General features: G+C 36.1%; 1 non-coding gene across 1 annotated transcript; it reads left to right on the forward strand.

Annotated features, from left to right (window-relative positions):
• Window positions 1-275: 275 nt before the first annotated feature.
• LOC124629438 lies at window positions 276-394 on the forward strand. Its single transcript, XR_006984292.1, has one exon. It is a non-coding gene; the product is annotated as a 5S ribosomal RNA (ribosomal RNA).
• The last annotated feature ends 7,814 nt before the right edge of the window (window positions 395-8,208 follow it).

Below are 8,208 nucleotides of genomic sequence, written 5' to 3' on the forward strand. Positions count from 1 at the left end.
GCCAGACTCCCTGCGGGTAAGCTTAATTATTGTAAAGTTATGACTAAGTGAATTCATGGAAAATGTGTTTGAGTTATAGAATTTGTGATGGGGTTGTGTGTTATGGTGAGTATCTAAATGTAGGAATGTGGGCAGGTTGTTGGCAGCTTATAATAATCCTTTTTGGTAACTCGGTTAAAAATAAATAGCAAATTGCTGTAACCATTTTTTTAACTGTATCTTTAAAATTAGTCACACGTACAATGTATGTATACTGATATTATGCGGCAGAAATTGTCAACGTCCATACCACGTTGAAAGCACCGATTCTCGTCCGATCACCGAAGTTAAGCAACATCGGGCGCGGTCAGTACTTGGATGGGTGACCGCCTGGTAACACCGCGTGACGTTGACTTTTTACCACACTACACCAAGAGCTTTTTTTTTCACTTGAATCTATAACAGAAGTTAACTTTTGCGGTAAGATTTTTTCAATTTCATTTTTCTTAATTGATATCTCTGTGACAGACAGATATTTACATAAAAGAGTACTTACTTCACAGAAAACAATTAAAAAATGCGAAAAAAAATCCACTACAATACTTATGAAAATAAACAACTGAAAACACGAAGTAGGCATCCCAAAATCGATTCAGAAATTGAATTGATATCACTTCACTCGACCCGTTGTATGACGAAATTGGCGCATATTATTTGCATTCTCACACAACTGGCCAATCTGCATTGCAAACTTCAAACAGATATGCTAACTTGGGCCAACATAAATCTGCAGACAACACAAGCAAAACCCCACCTTATTTCTTAGACAATAGAGTCTAATTTTGTGTAACAATTACGGGTCGTATATAGAGGTTGTTGTAAATACCTATATACACTATACAGGGCTGTCATGCTTTTGACGTGTCGGACAAACACAGTTGGATGGCTCGTTTGTCAGAATTTGCCGTTTAATTCTCATGTAATCGGATGTTTGCTGTTGATGCGTTTGTTTTAGAAATCACCGGTGTTACGGAGATTTTAATTAGGACTTGATTTAGGTTTGATGATACGGTATTAGTTTCATCAAGCTATTTGATTGGTCAATTCTTTGCGTAGTTAGGAAATCATCAATTGTCAAACTGGAGAAGTAGGTATGTATATATATTTATTCAATTTAGAGGGGAAAACTACATCTCTTTTTATCAATGGCAATTAATTAACGCACTGCAATGTAATAAAAACACTGCCTCCTTTACTTGAATACATAACTAACGTAGGAATAAAAAGTAGTCTATTGTCTATTTTTTAAAATTACCTATCCCAATCAGTTTAGAGGTTTTACATTTTACTACATTAAAACAGATTTTGAGATAAAACACCTATCTGAAAGTATGTTAGAAGTAATTTTGGCTCAGTTACAGAAACCATGGCCTTTTCCGCGAGAGGTCAATGACCTTCACAGAATGTCCATCCTTCAACTGCACATTGAAAAATGTAAGTAGGTACTAAGGTACTAAGTAACACCCTACCCATTAATCACTACAACAATAAATTTTACAGCCCTTCATGAAATTTTAAACCACCCATCAAAACACTTAGTGCTTAACATTTGTACACTCGTCACGTTACCGATCGATTACAGCTAGCTCGTAAACTTGGCACTTTCAATTGCAACACAGTGTAAAGTTAGGTTCAAGCTTCTATACTATTTTTAAAGAAAATTCCACCTTATTAGAAACCCATTAAAGTTTATTTTCAGATATTAAAGTAGTAGTTTTGATAAGAAATCGAAATTATAGGTAACGTCTAGGGGGCTTTTGCAATTTTTAGGGCCCTTCATTTACGAGTAAAGGACTAGATATAATTTTTATTGTGGATTTAATAGCTCTTTTATTGGACATTGATCTAGACATTTTATTTGAGTCTGTAGACAGTTTTGAGGTCAAAAACCTTCATACTTTAGAACTCAAAGATTAAACTATAGAATTAAACGCATAAACAGTTCGATAAAAACCACTTTTTGTACAAAATATAGCGTCATTCGGTTATAAAAGTCAATTTGAACCTTATTTCGAAAAAGCTAGACAGATGATGATGACCACTTAATATTTCCCAGATACTTCAAAATTCATACGCTGGCACTCACCTGCATTCAGTTATACTGGAAGCCGACCCCAACATAGTTGACAAGGCTAGACAGATGATGACTTCAAAATTCATACTCCACTCAAAACTACATCTGTCTAAGGCCAGACTTTACACTGCAGTTCAATGAAACGTAGGCAGCGCTGAATGTGTAGTTTGCACCAATTCGCATAATTTCGCATAAGTTCGAATTAGGCATTCGCATACAATTAGAAGATGATCAGGCTGCTGTGCAAACGGGATAGATTAACGAACTTCGTGCAAACAATGTGTTGGAGGCTCAGGATGCTTCTGTGTGTTTGTTTGTGTGTGTCTGTAGGGGCTGTGTTTGTAGGTGTATTGTGCAATGGTCAGCTTCAGTTTCTTTGTGGATTTCTCATGACTTGAGAGTTAGGAAGGGTGCAAGAGAATTGCTATAAGTTTCTTCTAAGGAAATAAATTGATCAAGATTGTTATCTACTTAAAAGTAATAATATATATACGACATAAAATTAAACAAAAACTACGAGTAAAAAAATATCAAAAAAAAGTGTAACTTCACTTCAAAAACGACTCAAGCTAATAAAAAGAAAATGTTTACGTTTACCTTCTGTAAAACTGAAAGTAGGTACAGACATACTGATATTATGTGTGACCGAAGTTGATCCCAATTTTTCTTCCTAAATTGTATTTTTAAATACCTCAAATAAATAACCGATTTTCGACTGAATTTGAACATCAATTTCCGCATAATATCTCCCACAAAATACCGTCACCATTCTACAGCATAACAAACATTCACTGACGGAATACATAAACAGACGACTATGCAAATTCGTTAGCTGCACACTTATCGACCCAATTGGTGATAGATAGAGATATAATGGTAAGCATAGGCAGGTAAATAGGCCTACTTTCAGCTGAAATGTCGAGAATAGGTGCCAGATATAAACGCATAGGTACACATTCAGAAAAAAATGTTTAACTAAATATGAAAAAAAAAAACAACTTAAAATATGTATGAACCGTTTGTTGCCCGTAGACTACCAATAGTAATACCAGTAGTACCACGGGTATATTTTTCTTCCCGTAGTACTACCAAGCGGTCTGGTAGTACCACGGGCAAGAAAAAACTACCCATACTACTACTATCAATAATTTAGGTTTTTTTCAACCCTTTTGTTGCCACAGTTGATATTGTCATCCTAGAAAGAGAATTGAAATATATTTTTATAATATGGATATATTTTGGTACTATTTCGCAAATAGACCTGTATGAACATATGCTCAAAAATATATAATCTCATGCCATTATCAATGTCAAGTCGACAAAACAAACAATGTCAAGAAAACAAAAACCAAAAAGTATCTTAGAAACTTGAGAATTGTAATCGTTGCTTCGCCATGTTGAAACAATCAGTTTTCCAAATGAAAAATCCATTATCAAAATAAGTTATATAAAACACAAGGAGGTGGTATAGGATAAGATTCCATTTATAGCGGAACTAATAAAGAAAACACCATAACATAAAAAAAACTATCAGTCTAAATCACCTTGCACATAATCCTGTATATTACAAATATAAACAAAATGTTTGTGACGCACTTCATTCGGGCACAGCAATGCATTGAATCTTTTATTGAAATTGAATGTTTTTATGAGACTTCTGGCTTGTTATCCAGCAAAAACAAATATAGAATAGAAGAAGAAGCTTTCGAATATGTTAGGATGCACTCCGAAATGTATGGGTAAGATACTGTCACAAATGCAATAAGGGATTTCAAAAACGAAACACTGACTGATAACCTCGAAATTCCATTCAAATCTATTGCGCTGAAAAGTTTTTAAGGTAAACAAACAATCTCTTTTACAAGCTCCAAAATCACCATAAGGTCAACGAAAATAAGATTGTGCTAACAGGTATATAGGTACCTATTATCATTACGAACCTAATCTATTGTAAAATTTCAACCAACCCAGCACCCAACCAACCACATCAACCTAAACAACCGAACAATACCAACACAACTATACTGTCAAAGCTTAGAAATACATGAGAATAATAGCGGGTCTTACGTACCCTTAAATCCTTAGCATCAGGGGTAATGATAACAAATGAACGGTGTTGTAAGCGCAGCCTCCCAGGAGTAGGATCCCAGTGGTTTGGTACAGGTATGGAAGATATACAGCGAGGAAGGATGGTAAGCATGTTTGTGAACATGTAAGAGGTTATATCCCAACAAAAATATGTTCATGGATAATATGACGATACCATATTTATGTTTGTGTCTGATTTCCCTTGGGTCCTAGTTGCCTGAAATAAAGTAACAATAAAAATGGCCCAACCTCCAAAACACTTTAGTCAAAATAGTGTTCCGTAGGTATATTTACTACTAAAACTGGTGTTTAACCACGAAACAGCAGAAAATAAATTATTTCATGTGACTACCACATTTTGACTAAGATGTTATTCCAAACGCAGCAAGAGAAATTTTACTGACAAAACACATCCACACATTTGAATATCAGTGCTGCTTTGACAGTTTCAATCAATCTGCTTCTCTTACACTTAATATCTATAAGGCTAGCTTTTTTTTCCATTTCAAGTTAAAAACTCACTGTAAAAGTCTAAACTAAAGCATGAATGTTGTTCGTACTTTGTCATCCGTGTGTCACACATAAAGACAAATAGGCTCCTTTACATAATAATCGTCGCGATTCCTGCTACTGGTAAACGACTTTGTTGTCTGATCAGCAATACTGTTACCTTACTCCATACTAAGTAAAGCCGCTGGTTTTATTTGCACCGTGAACAAAAAATTAAAAGCACGGGTACCATAAATCGTAGGTACAGAGTTGATAATTTAATACCTATTCTATTTTCTAACTACTGAAACAAAATATGTAGTAATTGGTTTCTGTGCCTTCCCCTACCTTTACTCACATTCCTAATATCTAAAAATATTGTAGAAATATTTATTATTGAGTAGTCTAGCCAGGGGTATCGGGTTGCCCGGGTAACTGGGTTGAGGAGGTCAGATAGGCAGTCGCTTCTTGTAAAGCACTGGTACTCAGCTGAATCCGGTTAGACTGGAAGCCGACCCCAACATGATTGGGAAAAGGCTCGGAGAATGATTTATTATTGAGTAGTAGATGTATTTTTACCCGATTTCACTAGAATGAGGGTCATATTTTCCCGAGCTATGCTCTACTTAAAATGCCAATATAACAAAAATATATTCGCAAAGATAGAATGGACGGTATAAAATTCCGAATGATACGAAGATTTTACTACTAAACACTGCAAAAGTCGTAGTTTGAACATAAATGGCTTAAAACACACCCTAATCTAGAAAAAGGTTCTAGAAAACCTCGTATGATATAAAACCACTCAGCTTCCATGAAAATATTATACAAAACATAACCTCCATATTTTCATGCGGTAAAAAACTTTACTTAGTACTTAAAGTATTGTTAACACACAGACTATAAAGGGGACTCCACATTAACATACAAAACGCAGCGGTCTTTTTGTGCGCGTAAACTAATGCACTAAAACTTTTTTGGTGTAGTTTTAAAACTAAACAGTCGTTTTTGAAATTAGAACTCGTGTATAAATGGCGGTTTAGAAGTTTGTTTTGCAATGATATTATTATCTCTGAAATATTATACATGTGTAGTTGGTTGGACAGACTAGTTTTTAAAGTGTATTTTAGATAATACGTGACCTACATTTTCATTGAGATTAAGTACCTAGGTACTGAAATATTTTATCAGCTAAGCTGACTTTTATTGTCAAAGGTAACTCTTTTAAAAAATAAAGTTTTAGATTCAGCGAGAAAAGCCATCACAATCAAAGGACATCAAATTATTATTATTTTTATTTTGTCCAATGATTTGCTTTTTTTAAATTATTGGTATAATGGAGTAAAAAATACGTATATATTTTTCATGAATATTTATTTCAGGCTTCCTTTAGCCGTGATACCTCTGTTTTCTCACCGATAGTAGAAATACATGTGCATTTAACAAGTAGGTACTTCCAAGAAATTCACAAATGATCCTAATATCAAACCAATCCCGGAACATCTTAAATAATTGTAACTGCGAAGGTCTAAACTATCCATCACAACTTTCCAGTTCACCCCACTCGCCCACAATTCTTGTTTACGTTAACAGTCGCAGCGATTTCTCCCCCAATCTGGAGTACCCTTTATAGTACCCGCACACTGCAGACTAAACAGTCGGCTGACAGTTGACCCGATAATTGGCCATTTTTATTTAAAGACTAGCCGTTTTCCCGCGGTTTCACCCGCGTCCCGTGGGATCTACTGCCCGCACCGGGATAAAATATAGCCTATGTTACTCGCAGATAATATGGCTTTCTATAGGTGAAAGAATATTTAAAATCGGTCCAGTAGTTTTTGAGTTGAAAGTTTTCCTCTTTATAATATTAGTATAGATAAAATCTTGATTTTTTAATTGGTCTGATACCGGCTAAATACCTGATCTTTGTAATGTGCGTACTACCAGTCATCTTCATATTGAGCTATGAGCCCAATCAAACTATCGGACGACTAGAAGTTTGCAGTATGGAGGTACTCTTATAGTTTTGGGGGCAAAACCGCGATGTCACTTACTATGATATACTGCTGAACTAAACTGAAAATTCAAGCAGATACCAAATGTTAAACATTTTGTTTACGATACGAGGGTGTTTTGATGATGTATGTTTGTGTATAACTAGGGAACTGACCCGGTTTTGCACGGTTGTCTAAATATCTATGACTTATATAATAACCAGGAACTTCATTTATTTGTTTGTTCTGCAAACGGTTGAATTAATTCCATGAAAGATGGCAATATAGCAACCCCAGCGGAAGGGGTCATTTAATAATTTTTGCCACCAGAAAAAAGGCGCCCCAATTAGAATTCTAGGAAATCCATTTAGAATACTAGGAACTACAATTGAAATATCAGGTATTCTATCTAGTATACTTTAGATTTCAATTAGGATACTACAAATTCCAGTTAGAATACTAGGAACTCCAACTAGAATACTAGGAATTCGGATTCACGAGGGGTTGCGACAGTCATCCAGAGGATACAGCTGTTAGGGCTGGAGGTGGCCCTGCAAAAGTCCGAGGCCATGTGCTTTCATGGGCATCGGAATGCGCCACCTTCAGGCTCACAAGTCACGGTGGGAGGGGTTCCCATCGACGTCAAGCAGGCGATGAAGTACCTAGGACTCGTCCTTGACGGCCGGTGGAACTTCGTTGAGCACTTCCGACGTTTGGGCCCCAAACTGGAGAAGGCAGGTGCTGCCTTGCCCAATCTGGAGGGCTCAAACGCCTCCTGCCGTAATCTTTTCTACGCGAGAGTCATGCAGTCCAGTTATGAGGCCTAGGTATGGGCACATTCGGTACGGCCGCGGGCCATACTCTACCAAAGAGTGATAGCGTACGATTGGCGCGAGGAGACACGGCATCGGGGGGAAACCCCGACAGAGTGGATGTAGCCCAATACTTACTTCCTTACCTACTTACTTAACATACCTCACAGCACTCTGTATCAGTAAGGGAGTAATTTCCTGCACATCGGGAACTGCGCTAATTGCTAATGACATCGACGCTACATTGGCGTCTGAGGGCAATGACATTATGTTTACCTGTGTCAAGTTAGAACTTGAAAACGGTATAGCAGTTAATATAAATAATGACTCAAAAATAAATAGGCCTTGGTTATGTAAATATATTTAACCTAATTTTATATGTGTGTGTGATACTTGTCAAATGTTAATCTTTGCTATACTAATATGTAAAGCTGAAGAGTTGGTTTGCTTGAACGCTCTTATTTCAGGAATTACTGGACTAAGTACAAAAAATATTTCAGTGATAGATTTATTCATTTATCGAGAAAGGCTTGTTTTTTATCCAGGTGCCAAAAGTAGCATAAATTGGTGGATAAAACCCCAGGCGAAACAGAAGATAGTCTAAGTAGCTATTCATTTACAAAAACCTAGCCTAATTATAAAATACAACATAAAATCTACAAAATATAAAAGCCTTTTAAAACCTTAAAATCTCTTTTATCTAAAACTCACT

Source organism: Helicoverpa zea, chromosome 3 (assembly GCF_022581195.2).
Source record: "Helicoverpa zea isolate HzStark_Cry1AcR chromosome 3, ilHelZeax1.1, whole genome shotgun sequence".
Classification (NCBI taxonomy): Eukaryota; Metazoa; Arthropoda; class Insecta; order Lepidoptera; family Noctuidae; genus Helicoverpa; species Helicoverpa zea.